The following is a 19,733-nucleotide window of genomic DNA, read 5'->3' on the forward strand; positions in this document are numbered from 1 at the left end:
GGATGGCGTGTGTTGGCCCGCACTGCTGGGGACGGGAACAGGTTTGGGGATCTTTTGGCTGTCTGGCCTTCCGTGCTTGTCATTTCTTTAAGCGGCTTCCTTCTCCCAGGACCAGGGCATGGAAGTCTTGGTTGTAGAGACCTGAGTCAATCTAGGGTGTGGCAGAATCTGTCACTTCTCATTACCTCTCCAACTCTTTTCCATCCATTGCTTTGGCAATGAGAACTGTATGTTAAGTACTCCTTGCCCGAGTAAATTTCAGCTTTGAGCAAAGTCTGCTCCCTTGATCTTTTCCAGTTTCCCCATTCCTATACACCACTTTAGGTATTCTCCTTTCTTTCTGCCTCTGCTGCCCATTCATATAGACCCATCAGGAATAGGGAAGAAGCAGAAGACAAAACCACTACCTACTCTAAGCAAAAAGGAAAGGTTTCAGTAAGGGAAATTAAGACATCCTAGTTTTAGTGAAAAGGAAGATGGTATGCAAGAGAGAATTGGGAGAAGGGTTCAACATTGAGTATAATTTGGAAGTTAGTACAAATATCCTCATGAGGTAGTGCAATAAACCCAAAAGGTATGTTTCACTTTTGTGTAAAACAAATAGTTCAAAGCTAACTATAGAAATAGTATTCAAACACCAGCTCACTTACATCAAGTTCAGTATTCAGGAAACAGACTATTTTATTTTGGGGGCAGCATTTAATTAAGTTAATGACCTCACAGTAGAATGTGAGCTCAAGCTCACATATTTACCCCCATCTCTTCTAGACTGTTATTCAAATTCTGCATCACAACATAAACCTATTTAAATTAAGTATAAGAGTAATATAAAGATTCATTAGATGTCAACTGGAGCACTATCTCTCAAACATAATGTGCATATAGATCACCCATGGATCTTGTTATATTGTTGATTTTGATTCACTAGGACTGGGGTGGACCCTGAGATTCTGCACCTATAACAACTACCAAATGAAACCACACTTTGCATAACAAGTATCTAGATCACCCAATTAAGCTACCATTTGATGTTGACTTAAATACTCTTTCCCTCTTCCCCCCCCCCCCGCCCCCCGCCCCCGTACGCGGGCCTCTCACTGTTGTGGCCTCTCCCGTTGCGGAGCACAGGCTCCGGACGCGCAGGCTCAGCGGCCATGGCTCACTGGCCCAGCCGCTCCTCGGCATGTGGGATCCTCCCGGACCGGGGCAGGAACCCGCGTACCCTGCATCAGCATGCGGACTCTCAACCACTGCGCCACCAGGGAAGCCCGGCTTAAATACTCTTAACCACAGGAAAACTCGTTAAGTCACGAGGCATCCCAGTCCATTTTCATATAGATCTAATTTAATAATAGCTTTATCATACTAATCATATATCAGTACTCATAACTTTCACTCTCTGGAATTCCCCAGAAGACATAAAATGTTCTTTAAACCTCAGAAACCTTATTTTTAAAGACAGTTGAAATGTCTCTTTGTACAACATTTCCTTCCTTATTAAACCTTGGTTCTAATTTCCTTGGTAATCAACATTTGCCAAGTACAGCCTCAAATGTTGTTAGTATTTCCAAGGAAAGTCTTGATTTGCCTGACTCCTATTCATATATCAAATAGAAGTATTAATTCTAAATATAATACCCACATATAATTGACACACAGAGTTAAAAGCTACCTGAGAGTTGATATCACAGAAAGGAACAGTTTGATAATGGATGGCAGGAAACGGTCATGGAGTAAAGAGTATTTTAGTAAGAAGAAATATTCTTCATGGTCATTCTCTGCTTAGAAACTATGTGTTCTCACATTCTCACCCTTAACACCACTGCAAAGAATGTAAATAATGTTTAGGCAATGTAGTCATCCCCTACACCAGTTCTTCTAGTTTAATGGATCTCAAGTTTAGTAAGCAAGAGAATCTCTAGAGGGCTTGTTACAGCACAGATTTCTGGGCCCCATGCCTAGAGTTTCAGATTCAGTAAGTCTGTGATATGGCCAGAGAATTTGCATTTCTAGTAAGTTCCCAGGTAATAGAATACTGTTAGGTCAGGAATCCCACTTTGAGAACACTAAATAAATAAATCTGAAGAAATTTGGGAACAAAATAAGTACAGAACAAGAAAACAGCTGATATTTTGCAGTTAAGGCAAAAAGGTCTCCCAAACAAATATAAAACGAATTATTATGCTGAGGTTATCTTCTACTCCTAATGATTTTTGATAGCCAAGGATCAATGATTAAGATGAAATATGCTAGAACAGACTGTATAGCACAGAGAACTCTACTCACTGCTCTATGGTGGCCTAAATGGGAAGGAAATCCAGGAAGAGGGGATACATGTATACGTGTGGCTGATTCACTTTGCTGTATAGCAGAAACTAACACAACATTGTAAAGCAGCTATACTCCCATTAAAAAAAAAAAAAAAAAAGATGAAATATGCTTATCTTCTAAAAAGTCATCTAGGTTTAGGCAGAGGTAGTGGAACCCACCTCTTTTATTAGTTTTAGTGCCTAACATCAATGAAAAAATTTAATCCATAGAGGCATACAGTATCACTAGGCACACCTACTAATTCTTTTTATATTTGAAATAAATATATTTCCATGCAGTAAATAAATAAATAAATATATTTGAAATAAAATGTGCACATTTTATTTCAAATGTGGTATTTTTGTCTATATGCTCTTTTAAGGGGAGCATGTCATACAACTACTCTCATTTTTACTATGGTGGCCAGCCCTTCCATCTCTTTAGATATTCTGAATATCACATGGTATATTAGTAACATAATATAGTAATAATAATAAAAAGCACTGTTCTATTTAAACCAAGGACGATTTTTTATGTCAAGGTAAAGTGTACTAAGATCAGATGCCAAAGAAACTGAGTAATTAAGTATGGACCATGACAGTAACAAAGATTCAGTAAGTGTCAGTTAGTTGCCTTTTAAGTGCAAATATAATTTTGAAGCAAAATAAAGCAAATATTTATAGTTGTAATAGACATTTTACTTTCAATGTCACCTCATTTCAGCTACAGAGTTAACCGTTTATGAAAATATTTTGCCTATATTCACAACAGTTTTATTAACTGTTATGAGGATTATTCATATTCTGTTATTAATGTTAACATTATTGAAACAAATTACATTTTCTTATTATGCTTACTGTTGAATTTAAAATTTAAGATGGGTTTGAATAATTTAATAACCCCCATCATAATTTTACCTACCTATAGTTTTGTGGGAACATGAAATTTATTTTATTTCCATTAAAAAATTAGGCCATGTGGGGCTTCCCTCGTGGCGCAGTGGTTGAGAGTCCGCCTGCCGATGTAGGGGACATGGGTTCGTGCCCCGGTCCGGGAGGATCCCACATGCCGCGGAGCGGCTGGGCCTGTGAGCCATGGCCGCCGAGCCTGCGCCTCCGGAGCCTGCGCGTCCGGAGCCTGTGCTCCGCAACGGGAGAGGCCACAGCAGTGAGAGGCCCGCGTACCACAAAAAAAAAAGAAATTAGGCCATGTAATATTATTACACTGTATTATTTAGAGCAGGCAACAAAACAATCCCACATAAATAATCGGTCACAAAGCCAACTGAAATTTATTTTTTACTTTTTCAATATTCCAAGATGAGAATTGGTGAGTGGGCTGCTTTTTTCCATGCAGTAATTTAGAGTCCTTTCTTGTCTGATTTCTACCATTTCCTTGGGTTTTGAACCCAGATGGTGGGAGAAGCAGCATACCCACTTCTAAAATCCTTGGTTCAGAAATGAAACATACTTTTCTCATATGCCACTGGTGAGAATAACTCACATGGCAGCATTCCAATTACAAGAGAGCCTAGGAAAGTAGTCTAGCCTTAAGGCCAGAAGAAGAATAAAGAGGATGTTGGTAAAAACTCATCCAGTTTCTGTCACATACTGTTTGTGAAAGTGATAGTGGAAATAAAAAGTATGTAGACAATATGTTTAAACTTTCTGTTATGTGTACGTTTAAAAAAATAAATGCAATTAATTGGAATCAATGGTCATACAATTAGTACCCAATTCTGTCACAGATAGTAAGCATTGTTTATTATATAGGTTTCATGTAACTTGTTGCATTTATGCTACACATTATTCTTTTTACCTGTCTAAAAAAGCAGACTGTAGAATATGAAAGTTATATAAGCACATAGCTGCTGACTCTTGTGCTTCCACACAAATGTATAAGTATCATTTCTCACAAGATAAATTTTGTAAAAGGCTACATTAATCAGCCTTTATCTATGCATTTATATGAGATTACTGTAATATGTAGCAATTTGACAAGTAGTCGCAGGGTTTTCAATTTATAACTAAGGAATCTTAGTGTTCTAGAGGAGCAAAAACTTAGTTATTTTTTGAAGTCAAAGTGTAATAAGAGGGCTTCCCTGGTGGTGCAGTGATTGAGAGTCCGCCTGCCGATGCAGGGGACGCGGGTTCGTGCCCCGGTCCGGGAAGATCCCACATGCCGGCGGAGCGGCTGGGCCCGTGAGCCATGGCCGCTGAGCCTGCGCATCCGGAACCTGTGCTCCGCAACGGGAGAGGCCACAGCAGTGAGAGGCCCGCGTACCACAAAAAAAAAAAAAAAAAAAAGTGTAATAAGAGAAGACAAGTTTCAGAGAATTTTATTATGCATCATTCAGTGTCTAACATCAAATCTAAGAGCAATATGAGGGCACTGAAAACAAATAAATTAGAACAGTGACGCCTTATGAAATAACTTTTTCTCCTTTTTAAAGGAAAAATAATATTTCATGGGAAAAATCTATATTCCTCTTTAGACTACTATGAGGTAAAATATTAAAGAAACATTCTAAATATATTTAGCAGTTGTTTTTATCTAGAGAGGAGATTTATTCTAACACGAAGCCCCATAATAAAGATTTTAATTTTTGCTTCTGCTCCAATTCAGAGAGCTATGCTTTGGAATTAAAGAGTCATGGAATTTTATGCTGGGAGTTTTAATATAACTCCAATCTTACAGATGAGTACTCAGTAGTACTAATTCTTGGGTTTTCTAGCTCAAGTACCTGCAGAAACTAGGCAGGTACAGCTTGACTTTTGATATCTACTTTTTGACTTTTCCTATTAAATATAAATCTTCCAGAACTTGATTCAGACTTATTTATGATTACCTATCTACTTTGATCATTGGTATCAATGATACTAATCCAATTATTTCTTTGAATCAATTGGCAACACAAATAAACTGCATGAAGTTGAGATCAGTGATCACTGCTGTTCTTTGGATGAGAAATCATGGGAAAAAATAATCACCAATGTGAAAATGAGCTTTTCCTTAGTGTTCACCATTTAAAGACATGTGCAAGCAGTTATGGATAGTAAACTAAATGATAAAAATAACTGATATGGGTAATCCTCATTTTAGATAGTTTAAAGATTCACAGAGCAATGAAGAATACAAATGTATGCTTTAGAAAGAATATGAATAGAAGACAGCATCTTCAATACTAAGAATAATTTAATAATAAGTCCTAGATAGTTGAAGTCATGTAGAAAATGCTCTTCAAAATGACAGTTACGTGTAATGTCTTTAGCAATTGAGTCTTATATTCTGCTCAGTCTTAAATCGGGTGGACTCAAGTTCATAGCCCATGAATATGGAGGGTGAGATGTGGAAGGGAGTTCAAGACCATGTGGGGAAATGGCAAGTGTTTTGGTATTTATTACTGAGTGAAAAATTATTCCACCACTTAGTAACTTAAAACAACAGTCATTTTCTTATTTATTATGGTATCAGTTGGTCAGGAATTTGGAAAGTGCTCACATGGGTAGTTCTGGCTTGGAATTCCTCATGTGGTTGTAGTGTGATGGTGGCTAGATCTGGAAGAGGGGAGGTGTAGGCAGCTAAAGCAGCTGGGGCTGACAGGGGAGATCCCTTTTTCTCTCTCTAATCCCATGGCTTCCTTTTGTAATATTGCTAAATAGAATGATTTGGGCTTCCTCACAACATGGCAGCCTAAGGGCAGTCAGATATCACACCAAAGTCAAAAGAAGTAGTGAACAAGGCAGAAGCTCCTTCACTTTTTATGACCTAGCTTTTAAGGTCACATAGTGTCAATTCCACCATAACTCTATTATTGGATGACAGTCACAAGCCAACTTGGTTTCATGGGGAAGAAATATAGACCCCCACCTCTCAATGGGAGAAGCATCAAAAATCACATGGTAAGAAGAGTATTCTTGAAGCCATTTTTGGCAAATACAGTCAACCACACCATCTACCTTTGTGAGATGTACAGTTGCTATTAAAACTATTCACTTATATTAGATGAATAAATTTGTGGTTTGCAATATGTAGGCAGATGTTTTACATATAAAATGTTTTAAGAATAGATTAGTAACTGGTAAGTAAAATGTTTGTTAGACATGGGCAGAATTCATGGGAATTGCTAAGTATAAAATAAACAATAGACAGAATAAGATGGAAAGATCAGAGATACTTAATGCTCATGAAACATCTGGGTACCATATATTTATAATATGTAAATATATGTAAGAACAAATATACAAGAGTCTCTAAGTATTCAGGATACACAAGATACACATGAAAATTATCATTCATGAAGTCTTTATTTGGCCACCCATTGGTGACTTCAGTTATCACCCTATATGCCTTCTGCCCAAGTAACATATAAAATCCATAGCTAATAGGAGAGCTAGAAATATTGGCCAGGTGTATTTGTCCCTGCATCTCTCTAGTAGAACAAGTGTGTGTCATTTACCCAGAGCATCTTCTGCCTTTTTACCCCCAGCTCAAACTTTAACTCTGGCCTTTGTAACCACATCATCAGTGAGGACGGTTGATATGGCAGAAAGAGGAACAGGACATTTGAACATACATTGCCCCATCATTCAGATAGTGTGATCCTTCCCCACTGCACCTTATCCCATCAGTGTTAACATATCTTATCTCTTTTCCCTTGTTTCTGTGTGTTTTTAACAGACTTGATAAAATGAGCGATTTGACTATTTTCATTTGTTTTGTGAGCTTTTCAATTCCATGACCTCTGATATACATTGCTGGTAATGTACTTTGAGGCTCCCATTGCCTCAAGGTGATGTCCCACATGACACTTTATCTAGGGAAGGGAAATTTTGGGTCCTTTATAACCCCAAATATTTTTTCTGGTGTTATCTCTCTGGATTTGGCTCACAAAAAAAAACAAAGAAACAAAAAACAGCAACAACAACAAAAAACCCTGATACTAACCAAGTGCCAGCCTACTGGATGTTCTCTGAAATCTTATTCAGCCACAGAATGCAAAATCATCTCACAGATATGTATGGTGTGGCAGACAACTATCATCAAATAATGCCAAACTGTAACTGGGTCCAGGTTAGGTTTGTATAGGGAAACCATAACTGGACTCTGGCAAGCTGGTGTTAAAGTCTCATTAGGATCCTTTGAGTAATCTTCAAATTATGAAAACTGGCACATTATATAATTAAATTTATTTTAGTAATCATTTTAACATGGTTAGTAAATATTTGTTGTGGTGTACATCAGTGTTTTATTTTCATTTAATTTCCCAGTGAATTTTAGAGTTTTGGAGTTGTAAAATGGGTCTTTGGGTATTGAAACTTATTTTATAATATTATACATTTGTAAATAAGTGTTTTATTCATAATTTTAGGTGTCCACGCATCATCTAGGAACCAGCTGTGTAGGGAGTCAGAAGTCACACAATATGACAAGAGATATAATGGAGGTGATATAGGAGCACAGAAAAGAACCATCTAATCTACTTACGGGAGATCATAGCTGAGGATGAGAAGTGTTTTCTAAATAAGTCTGTGAAAAAATAGTGTGAAAATGTAACAGCAAGGGCAAATAACCAGAGGCAGATAATCTATAGCTTGCATAGGAAACAGGGAAAAGTGCCCATTTGGCTACTGTGTAGAGATAGACTGAAAGAAAAGAATGAAAATCTAAGCACCATATGTGAAAGAACATGTAAATCTTGTTAGAGCTTAAAATTTATTGAGGGGAATAGGAAGCCTAGGAAAGTTTTAAATCAAGAAAAGTTAGAGCACATTTTGGAAAGGACAGGATAAAAAATTGGGAACTAAGAAAGAAAGCAATAGGTAAGATATGAAGATTGAACCATCCTTCAGTGGGATACGAAGCAGGCAGGAGTGCATTTCAGTGAAAACAGAATGAATTCACTTTTGATCATGTTTTTGTTTTGTTTTGTTTTTTGTTTTTTTTTTACATCTTTATTGGAGTATAATTGCTTTACAATGGTGTGTTAGTTTCTGCTTTATAATAAAGTGAATCAGTTATACATATACATATGTTCCCATATCTCTTCCCTCTTGCATCTCCCTCCCCCCCCACCTTCCCTATCCCACCCCTCCAGGCGGTCACAAAGCACCGAGCTGATCTCTCTGTGCTATGTGGCTTCTTCCCACTAGCTATCTACCTTACGTTTGGTAGTGTATACATGTCCATGCCTCTCTCTCACTTTGTCACAGCTTACCCTTCCCCCTCCCCATATCTTCAAGTCCATTCTCTAGTAGGTCTGTGCCTTTATTCCTCTCTTACCCCAAGGTTCTTCATGACATTTTTTTTTTCTTAAATTCCATATACATGTGTTAGCATACAGTATTTTTCTTTCTCTTTCTGACTTACTTCACTCTGTATGACAGACTCTAGGTCTATCCACCTCATTACAAATAGCTCAATTTCGTTTCTTTCTATGGCTGAGTAATATTCCATTGTATATATGTGCCACATCTTCTTTATCCATTCATCCGATGATGGACACTTAGGTTGTTTCCATCTCCGGGCTATTGTAAATAGAGCTGCAATGAACATTTTGGTACATGACTCTTTTTGAATTATGGTTTTCTCAGAGTATATGCCCAGTAGTGGGATTGCTGGGTCATATGGTAGTTCTATTTGTAGTTGTTTAAGGAACCTCCATACTGTTCTCCACAGTGGCTGTATCAATTTACATTCCCACCAACAGTGCAAGAGGGTTCCCTTTTCTACACACCTTCTCCAGCATTTATTGTTTCTAGATTTTATGATGATGGCCATTCTGACTGGTGTGAGATGATACCTCATTGTAGTTTTGATTTGCATTTCTCTAATGATTAATGAAGGTGAGCATTCTTTCATGTGTTTGTTGACAGTCTGTATATCTTCTTTGGAGAAATGTCTATTTAGGTCTTCTGCCCATTTTTGGATTGGGTTGTTTGTTTTTTTGTTATTGAGCTGCATGAGCTGCTTATAAATTTTGGAGATTAATCCTTTGTCAGTTGCTTCATTTGCAAATATTTTCTCCCATTCTGAGGGTTGTCTTTTGGTCTTGTTTATGGTTTCCTTTGCTGTGCAAAAGCTTGTAAGTTTCATTAGGTCCCATTTGTTTATTTTTGTTTTTATTTCCATTTCTCTAGGAGGTGGATCAAAAAGGATCTTGCTGTGATTTATGTCATAGAGTATTCTGCTTACGTTTTCCTCTAAGAGTTTGATAGTTTCTGGCCTTACATTTAGGTCTTTAATACATTTTGAGCTTATTTTCGTGTATGGTGTTAGGGAGTGATCTAATCTCATACTTTTACATGTACCTGTCCCATTCTCCCAGCACCACTTATTGAAGAGATTGTCCTTTCTCCACTGTACATTCCTGCCTCCTTTATCAAAGATAAGGTGACCATATATGCGTGGGTTTATCTCTGGGCTTTCTATCCTGTTCCATTGATCTATCTTTCTGTTTTTGTGCCAGTACCATACTATCTTGATTACTGTAGCTTTGTAGTATAGTCTGAAGTCAGGGAGCCTGATTCCTCCAGCTCCATTTTTCGTTCTCAAGATTGCTTTGGCTATTCGGGGTCTTTTGTGTTTCCATACAACTTGTGAAATGTTTTGTTCTAGCTCTGTGAAAAATACCAGTGATACTTTGATAGGGATTGCATTGAATCTGTAGATTGCTTTGGGTAGTAGAGTCATTTTCCCAATGTTGATTCTTCCAATCCAAGAACATGGTATATCTCTCCATCTATTTGTATCATCTTTAATTTCTTTCTGTTATCTGATGGTGAGCCATCCAATTAGAGATATTCAAAAGGAGTTGGAAATTCTAATCTATCAAATGAGAAATCTGGGCCTATGATAAATGTTTGGAAATCATTAGTGACATTTGAAACAATGGAAGTGAACAATATTGACAATGAAGAGAGTATAGGATTAGACAAGATGGGGGTAGGGTCACAGAACCTCAATTAACACAAATATTTAAGAAATAATTCTAACGAGAAATATGCAGAGACAAGAGAGGAACATAGGAGGGTATATGTCACAGATACCAGGGAAAGAGAACAAGCATTTGAAGGAAGAGGTGAGTGGTGACCAGTGTCAGATATTCCTGGAAATCAAGTATGATGAAAATTGGAAAACATTTTGTAGATTTAGCAATAGACATTACTAGAATCTTTAGCAAGGGAAGTTTCACTGAAATGATAATTGCAGAAAACAAATCACAATGGCTTAAGAAGATTACAGGTAGAAATAGTAGCTATCCATGAAATGTGGCTACTAATGGTGTGAAAGAGATGGAAGCAAGCTGAAAAGATATAATAAGAGCTCTTGTATTGGGAGTCAGTAGTGCTCTAGGTGGTCATTAGGTGGGCATTAGAAAATTCCAGAATCCCCCAAAATTGTATGCAAACTTTGAAGTATATGCATAAGTGCATTTCTTTGAGGTGAATATTTATAGCATGAGATTTTTAAGGCAATCAGAGATCAAAATATTAGTAATCAGAGCTGTATATGATGTATTAGATACCCATTAGTTTTATACACTATTTGTATAATCTTTATAACTTGTATAGACCTGAGTTTTTATACAATGACAATATATTATTGTGACTGGTTTTGTTTGGGACAGGAAAACAAATCTCGTTACTTTATTATAATGCATGTTGTGGTATATTTTATTACTGTTTGCTATTATTCACAATATTCCCTGAAGAAGATTATAAATCGCCACCTACTGCAATGCTTATTTTACTGCCCTTTGTGGAAGGAGTATGTGTCCCTTCCGTATTGACATAGACCTTATCATGTTACTTGTTTCTGTTCATGGAATGTGAGCAGAAGTGGCCATGCCAGGACCTAACAGAAATGTGAAGAATCATCACAATTTGCTGTGGCTTTTTTCCCTCTGCCACAGATCCACAATAGTTGCTATTCCTTCAGCCTGACTAGTACACAAGTATACTCTTCAAAACAGTATCTTTTCTAATATGCTCACATATCACTATTCTTTGGATATTGTTGCCATTTTCAGGTTTTTCCCCCTTTTCCATTCTATATAAGCAGTGAAAAAGAAGGACTGCATCAAGAATTTTTTTTCCCACAGAACAAGTATATATTGAATGATGACAGTATATTGCTTAATACTAACTATGCAGGAAGAAAACTGAGGCCTCAATCCTTGGGCCCCTAAGGGGGAAATAAGACAAAATCACAATGGACTTAAACATGGAAAAGTAAAATTATAAGCCAGTGAAATTTTATGCAAATCAAACGAGTAATGTCTCAAATTAAGTGAATATGAATTTGGTTTTAAATGTTCTTTGTGAGTTACATTAGGAGGGAAAAGTATGAGTAAATGGCTTGAACAAATATACAGACTTATTTGGGGCATGAGAGAAGCAGAGAAAAAGGATTAAATGATGAGAAGGATCATCTGACTGAGAGTTGACCTGCATACAGAGGAGTGAGAAATCTAAATTATCAGACATGAGATTATTAGCTTGCTCAAATAGATGACCCTAAAATTTTAGTGATTAAGAAACCAAAGGACATTTGGAGTAAAGATCTTTTGGCATTATGTTAACTTTATATGGAAATAAATAACAGGGAGAGGAAGAACAAGAAGTAAAATTAGAAATGCAAGATGATACTTGATGCTTGGTTGGGAATTAAGATTATAGGGATTGGCAGTGTTAATCCAAGTAGCCAGGAACATTTTTCTGCTCATATAATTTTTCACTGCTCCTATTAATTTTATTTATAAATTTCATTTTTTTGTACTATATATGCTTTGTTAAGCATCTATGATATGCCAGACAATGTTATAGATGCTGAGAATGTAGCAGTGAATAAACAAAACAAAACAAACCTGTGCTCATGGAATTTACATTCTAGTATTCATTCCAGAATATTTATTACAGGTCTTCTTTTCATCAGACAATTCATCAGTATTATGGTTATAAATATCAGTTATTGTATGGTACTTTTCAAACCATAGACCCATAGTGTGTGTGCGTGTTTGTGTGTGGAGAGAGAGAGGGAGAAACTTTTGACCCTAGAAGCATGACACAAATATCTTACTTTTAAAACGCAGAAGACCTGAATAGGTATTTTTCAAAAGAAGACAGACAGATGGCCAATAGGCACATGGAAAGATGTTCAACATCTCTAATCACCAGGGAAGTGCAAATCAAAACCACGAGATATTACCTCACATCTATCTGAATGGCTCTCATCAAAAATACAACAAATAATAAGTGTTGGCAAGGATGTGGAGAAAAGGGAACCTAGTGCACTGTTGATGGGAATGTAAATTGTTGCAGCCATCATGCAAAACAGTATGGAGGTTCCTCAAAAAATTAAAAATAAAACTACCAGGTGATCCAGAAATTCCTCTCCTGGGTTCATATCTAAAGAAAAATAAAACACTAATTTAAAAAGATATATGAATCCCAGTGTTTATTGCAGCATTATTTATAATAACCAAGATATGGAAGCAACCTAAGTGTCCATCAAGAGATGAAAGAATAAAGAAGAAGCCATATACATATAGACGATGAAATACTACTCAGCCATAAAAAAGAATGAAATTTTGCCATTTGCAACAACATGGATGGGCCTGGAGGGTGTTATGCTTAGTGAAATAGGTCACATAAAGAAGGCCAAATATCATATGTTTTCACTTATATGTGGAATGTGAAAAATAAAGCAAACAAATGAATATAACAAAACAGAAACAGACTCACAGATACAGTGAGAGAGGAAAGCAGGGAGGGGCAAGATAAGGGTAGGGGATTAAGAGTTACAAACTACTATGTATAAAAAAAATAAGAAACAAGGGTGTAATGTGCAGCACAGGGAATATAGCCAACATTTTATAACTTCATATGCAGCATAACATATATTGAATCACTATGTTATTCAAGTGAAACTAATATTGTAAATCAACACTTCAATTAAAAAATACAGTTCACTTCTATATTCCTATTAAGTTACAGAGAAGCTTAAATACAAAATGTACTTCTTCACAAAACTGTTCTTTATTTCCTCATTGCATTTGTTTTTTATCATGTGTGGTTTTTATGACTATAAAGATACTTCCAGGTTACAATAAAGTTGACAAATTTGGAATAATGTTTGAAAATTTTAAAAAACACAAAACTGTATTAGTGATTTCTAAACCCCTTCAGAACCTAAGGGCAATCAGTTTTAAAGATATAGCAAAAAATATAATTCTCCTTTAATTAATTTCTGTTGAATTGGGTTTCAGTATTCTAATTAAATAAGTCAAAAAAAAAAAGAGAAACAGAAAAAGTCAAAGAAAACAGAAAAAAAATTCTTTGCTTTCTAAATATAAATACATTAATTCATTGAATATTTTAAATATTGTAAGTAATAATTATATAAATTTGCCTAATCAAATTATCAGGAATAAATCTTATAATCTCTTCCTTCAGACCTCTGTTTCTTTATAATGTAGAATTCTGTAATAAGATACTTATTAAAACACCTTAAAAATTACCTGCAATGAAAACTTAAGCATCATTAATCAGAAATTTTTAGACTGATTTTTTATTTCACTTTAAAGTTATTAAGGTCACAAATAAAAATTATTAAGAGTATTTTCAAATTTAACACTGAAATTTTTTGAGATTAATTGAATATATCTGTAAAGCAGATTCTGCCTTAGTGAGATCATTTGATATATTTTTTAAATTTATTATCAATTAAGTATAGCACATTCAATTTGAAATGAATTGGCCTTGAAAGTGGCAAATTTAGATATCAATCTATGCCTTCATCTAATAATTACAATTAAATTTACAATGAAATTACTGAAGATTATGTGCCTCTTAGTGCAACTTACTGAGCTCCTACATCTCACTATGAGATATTTAAAAAGTTAAAAAAAAAAAAAGCATGATATTATGCAAAGTGATTGAATAAACATGTGAACATCATGTCAAGATACTCTTCGTATGTTTCTCCTTTGCCTCAAACTTAATGTAGCCAAAAGTAAATTTCTTTCTTTTCTTTTTTATTCCTAACTCCTCTTGGTGTCCCTTTTCTCTGTATGACACATCCATCCTCCCAATAACTGAGGTTCATAATTTTGGAATCTCCATTTAATTCTAAATTTTGATCCCGTACCTAATATGATACTAAGATTTGTTGAGTTTTAACTACAAAACATTCCCGTTTTTCTTTCTCTTTTTACCATTGTGACTCAATATTCCACTCCACATTATTGTAGAAGTCGTCTGAGTTGTTTTTAATATTCTTGAAGGAGTTCAGCAAGTGTAGGAGGAAGTCAGGAAATAAAGAATCTTGGAACTAAAAACAGGCAGGGAGATGTACCACTGAGATATACTGATAAATTATACACAAATATTTCAGCAGGCAGAGCATCTGAATCATTATGTCTATACATAATAGGTCACAATCCAGCAGTCAAGTAGGGGCAAGTAGAATGAATGTCTGGCAGCATGTGGGCTTTACTCATATATAGAGAGAAGCAGAATTTCAGCCCATGAGAGGCTGAAAGAGCAAGGGAGGACATCTGCCCTAAGTAAGGAAATAAAATATAGTACTAAAAGCATCATCTAAGCAGACTGCCTGGTTCCAAGTCCTCTCATATGACAGCTGACCTTAGGCAAATTATTTAGATTTTCTTGTTTCCCATTTCATTATGTATAAAATTGGGATAAAACAGTATCTATATCATAGGATAAAGGAGATCATTTATATACAGAGCTAAATAAATGCCAGCTATTCTTAGCACCAGTAATTCCAGACCTGAGAAATCAGGCAAAACCTAGTATTTGCAGCTGAGATAAGAATTAGAGGTCACAAACAGTAGAGCAAATTTGTACAAGCAGGTAAAAGTCAGGGGTGGTCTTGATAGATAAACATACCTTGTTTTACCCTCTCAATTTTGAGGTTTCATCCAAAAAATACATAACTAAATTATATAGAATTTATGTTATCATTTAAGCCACCAATATACCATTTAGTTTATTAATGAATTTATAAAATGCTTTGTAATGTAGTTATTATCTTTGTATCAGAATATAAGCATTTGAACAGTATGGAGGTTTCTTAAGAAACTAAAAATAGAGTTACCATGTGATCCCACTCCTGGGCATATATCCAGAAAAGATGAAAACCCTAACTTGAAAATATACATGCACCCCAATGTTCATAGCAGTACTCTTTACAATAGCTAAGACATGGAAGCAAACTAAGCGTTCATCAACAAATGAATGGATAAAGAAAATGTGGTATATAGTATATGCCATGGAATACTACTCAGCCATAAAAAGAATGAAATAATGCTATTTGCACAACATGGATGGACTTAGAGATTGTCATACTAAATGAAGTAAGTCAGACAGAGAAAGACAAATAACATATGACATCTTATATGTGGAATCTGAAAAAATGATACAAAGGAACTTATTTACATAACAGAAGTAGACTCATAGACGTAGAAAACACTTATGGTTACCAAAGGGGAAGGGGCAGAGAAGGGATAAATTAGGAGTCTGGAATTAACAGATACACACTACTATATATAAAATAGATAAACAAGGACCTACTGTATAGCACAGGGAACTATATTCAATATCTTATAATAACCTATAATGGAAAAGAATCTGAAAAAATATGTATATGTATATAATATATATAACTGAATCACTTTGCTGTATACCTGAAACTAACACAACATTGTAAATCAACTATACTTCAATTTTTAAAAAGCAAGCAACATCTAATTAAACTATCCTAAGGTATTATTTTTGCTTTGAAAGGGTAAAAACTTGTATGTGCTTAAATATCACTCTAATAATGCAGAAAGTGGCTGACAAACTGAACTTAAAAAAAAAAGTGACATTTTAGAATTTTAAACTGAAATATGCAAAGATAGATTGTTCACTTGAATAACTGCATAATTGCTTTACTCTAGGTCAAACTCTGGTTTATTTGTTTGTTTATTCCTCCTACTTCACCAAGATGTCACTTATTTGATGGAGCATTTTCAAAATCTTAAGTAAAATGTGGGCTACTAAAAATAATTACCTCACAGATACAACTTTTCCAAACAGGAGGCATATTATAGGAAAATCTCTTAAGTACTTTAAGATAATTTGAATATTTGGGTTCTTATTATCAAAAACTAAATATTAAAATTATATTGAGATTGAAAATGGGAGTTAGTTTTCCTGATATGGGAAAATATAATTTGATTTAATTTCTCCATTTTACTCCACGAATAAACTCAATATTCCTGTCAGTCAGTGTTTAAGAATTTCATTATATCCTGTTATGTTTACTGCCATAAACATTACATTTTAAGAATTTAAATGTCAGGCTTCCCTGGTGGCACAGTGGTTGAGAGTCCACCTCCCACATGCCGCAGAGCGGCTGGGCCCGTGAGCCGTGGCTGCTGAGCCTGCGCATCCGGAGCCTGTGCTCCGCAACGGGAGAGGCCACAACAGTGAGAGGCCCGTGTACCGCAAAAAAAAAAAAAAAAAAAAAAAAAAGAATTTATATGTGTAATTTATGTTTTGGTTCATTTTCGGAAAGACATTACATTATACTTATATCAAAAGCTCTAATTTTAATAAATTATAATATTCCATATGAATGTACTCTAAATGTAAATTCAAACTGCACATAAGGCATTATGCACATTTAAAATTGGCCAAATAGTTGAAGATATGACTAATAAAATAGGTACTGTCATAACATTGTAAAATGAGCCTACAACTAAGGAATATTACTATCATTTATCACTTGCTATCAATTACTATCATTTATCATTTATCAATTACTGTCTCCATGAAATGTTTTATACCCAGTCTCTTCATATTATTTATAGTTATTTCCTACATGCATACTTATATTAGGTATTTATCTTGCTTTATATTATCTTACATACCCACATTACATTACTTGAAACATTTCTGAAATAATATTTGTACAAAATATTTGTACTTACTTATTTTCTTGTCTTTTACTGGAATAATGTATTTACCATGTAAATTGAAGACAGTGTTTCTGCCTGAAAGGCCTTCAGATGACTGGATTAATTGTTTTTCTGTAACCTCAAGATTTGTTTAACTTATTCTCGTGAGAAAACTATTCAAGACTCCAGGGTTGCAGTGATGTCATCTTCATGAAAAACTTTAGAAAAACCTTTATTTGATGAAGGAAGGACACATTTTAGAAAGGACTAACCACACTGGCCAATCTGGCTAAGATTAATAAAACACCACGAGCTTAATAGGCTGCATACGTTTATGGGGCAGGCACCATGCAGGCATCAACAAGAGTAATCCAATATTCCCTTCCTTTGTCATTTACCTATTATAGGACAAAGGAACTCTACAGATGGACAAGGTGATTTAGTTTAGACTAATTTACAATGATTATTTTGTGATCACTTAGACAGTGGATGTTAGATGAAGTAGTTTGTCCTTTAGAAATTAGATCAAGGTATTGAGGATAACCTTTAGATGGTGACCTTCATTCCTTTCAACTTTGGATAATTTTAGATCTTGGTTTCAAGGTTAATGATGTTATATCCATTATACTGTCAGTTTTCTAAGATAAATCAATTTTAAATGATACGACTGTAGTGCGAAGTTTTCACATCAGGAGCTATTCTGGCCATGCACTTCACAATTTAACCACTGTAAAAGGAAAACATGCTAAAATGTAGTCATTATATGACACCTTTAAACAGAGTGCTGCCAGTACACTTTCATTTAGATCTCTGAAAATGAGTAAAGTTACTTTAAAAAACTTTAACATAAAAATGCATAAAACACACAGAATAAAACAAATTGCTTGCTTATCTTTGTATCATAGATTAAAAACATTTACCTAGATTATATATATATAAACACACGTACATTTTATATTTGTGGAAGATAAGAAAGCTAATTATATTGCATTTCTTCGAAGAATTTCAAGTATGATCAGATAAAATGCTCAGTAGTAGGTATAGTATAGGAGGCTTGAAATACATTTGTAAGTTTCTAACTCCTCCATGTGCAAACGATTTATTCACATGTAAGGAATTTGAGAATAATATATAATTTCCATAGTAAGACCAATTCTTGCCTACCACGATAAATGACACCATTTCAGGATCCCATTGTGAACTAAAAAAAACACTAATCCTTGACAGTAATACTAACACAAATAATAATAAAACCTGTCCTATAAGGTAATCAAGCCATAGGTATTAAATTACTCTTTTCATTTTATACAGTGCTTTAGAATCAAAGCTAGAGCTAAAATAAAATGTTTACTCCTGTAATCTGCATCTCTAATTAGTTAGGAAATGTTTTCCAATACTAGACAATTAAAAAAATGGATATGGAAAGTCTGTAGTAGCTCAAAATAAGTCATGGAAATTTAAAAATGCCATGCTGAGATCTTTTTCAAGAAGTTATTTAACTGTCGGTCATTAGATCATCATTATTATATCTCAGTTTAAAGAATGTATACATGTTTTTAAAAATCTGCCAAAACCTAACTAGGAACTCTAATACAGTATTCTAAAGGATAAGGTAGGAGGGTTTTGTTTAGTTGAATGTAATTTGATGAGGGTAAGGGCAAAATTATCGAAAAAGGAGTATCCTTTCCTGTGTCCATCAATGTTTGGCTGACAGGTCAAAGAAAACAATTTATTATCTTTGAATATTTTTGCTCTGGGAGCTTTTAAAATTAAACTTCACATTACAACTATTAATTTAATCAATTATATCACAGATCTATCCATCAATATAAATGATGTACAATTTAACTTCACTATCACATAGTATTGTTTAATATTATTTACCAAAGAAGCTAATTTTTTTTTACGTATTTTTAGAACATTTACTCTCTTCCAATTAACATTGTGAAGCTGGTATATGCCTGAAAATTTCCCTGCCACTGAGTGAATTAATAGCATAATCTGTAATTTGCATCTTCAACATTTTTCCCACAGGTTTGCCATCTTTATTTCTTTTTATACACAGCAACTTAACAATGAAAATATCTACAACAGATATGTAAATCATAAGTCTACTGATTGTAGCTATCCTTTTTATACCACATTTTAGGGACCATATTATTTGAACAATAAATTTACCAGCAAGTAATTCAAGCAAAATGATCTCTACCCTCAAATAGCAACTGTAATCACAACATTTAAGCATCAGTGCTGACAGTTTGCCTTAATGTTTCATCATGCACTTCATTCTTCACAATAAATTGTAGTTTAAATTAGAGGCATTGCTTTGGCATAGGAATCCATTTTACCTTTTGGAAATTAAGATTTTATATTTAAATCCATATCACATAAATCTCAGCTATCTTCCTTTTGTATTTTATTCTGTCATTTTACATTCAGATTATCCTGATATCAA

This window comes from Monodon monoceros, unplaced genomic scaffold, assembly GCF_005190385.1.
Source record: "Monodon monoceros isolate NGI ecotype Baffin Bay Population unplaced genomic scaffold, NGI_Narwhal_1 Super_Scaffold_6, whole genome shotgun sequence".
Classification (NCBI taxonomy): domain Eukaryota; kingdom Metazoa; phylum Chordata; class Mammalia; order Artiodactyla; family Monodontidae; genus Monodon; species Monodon monoceros.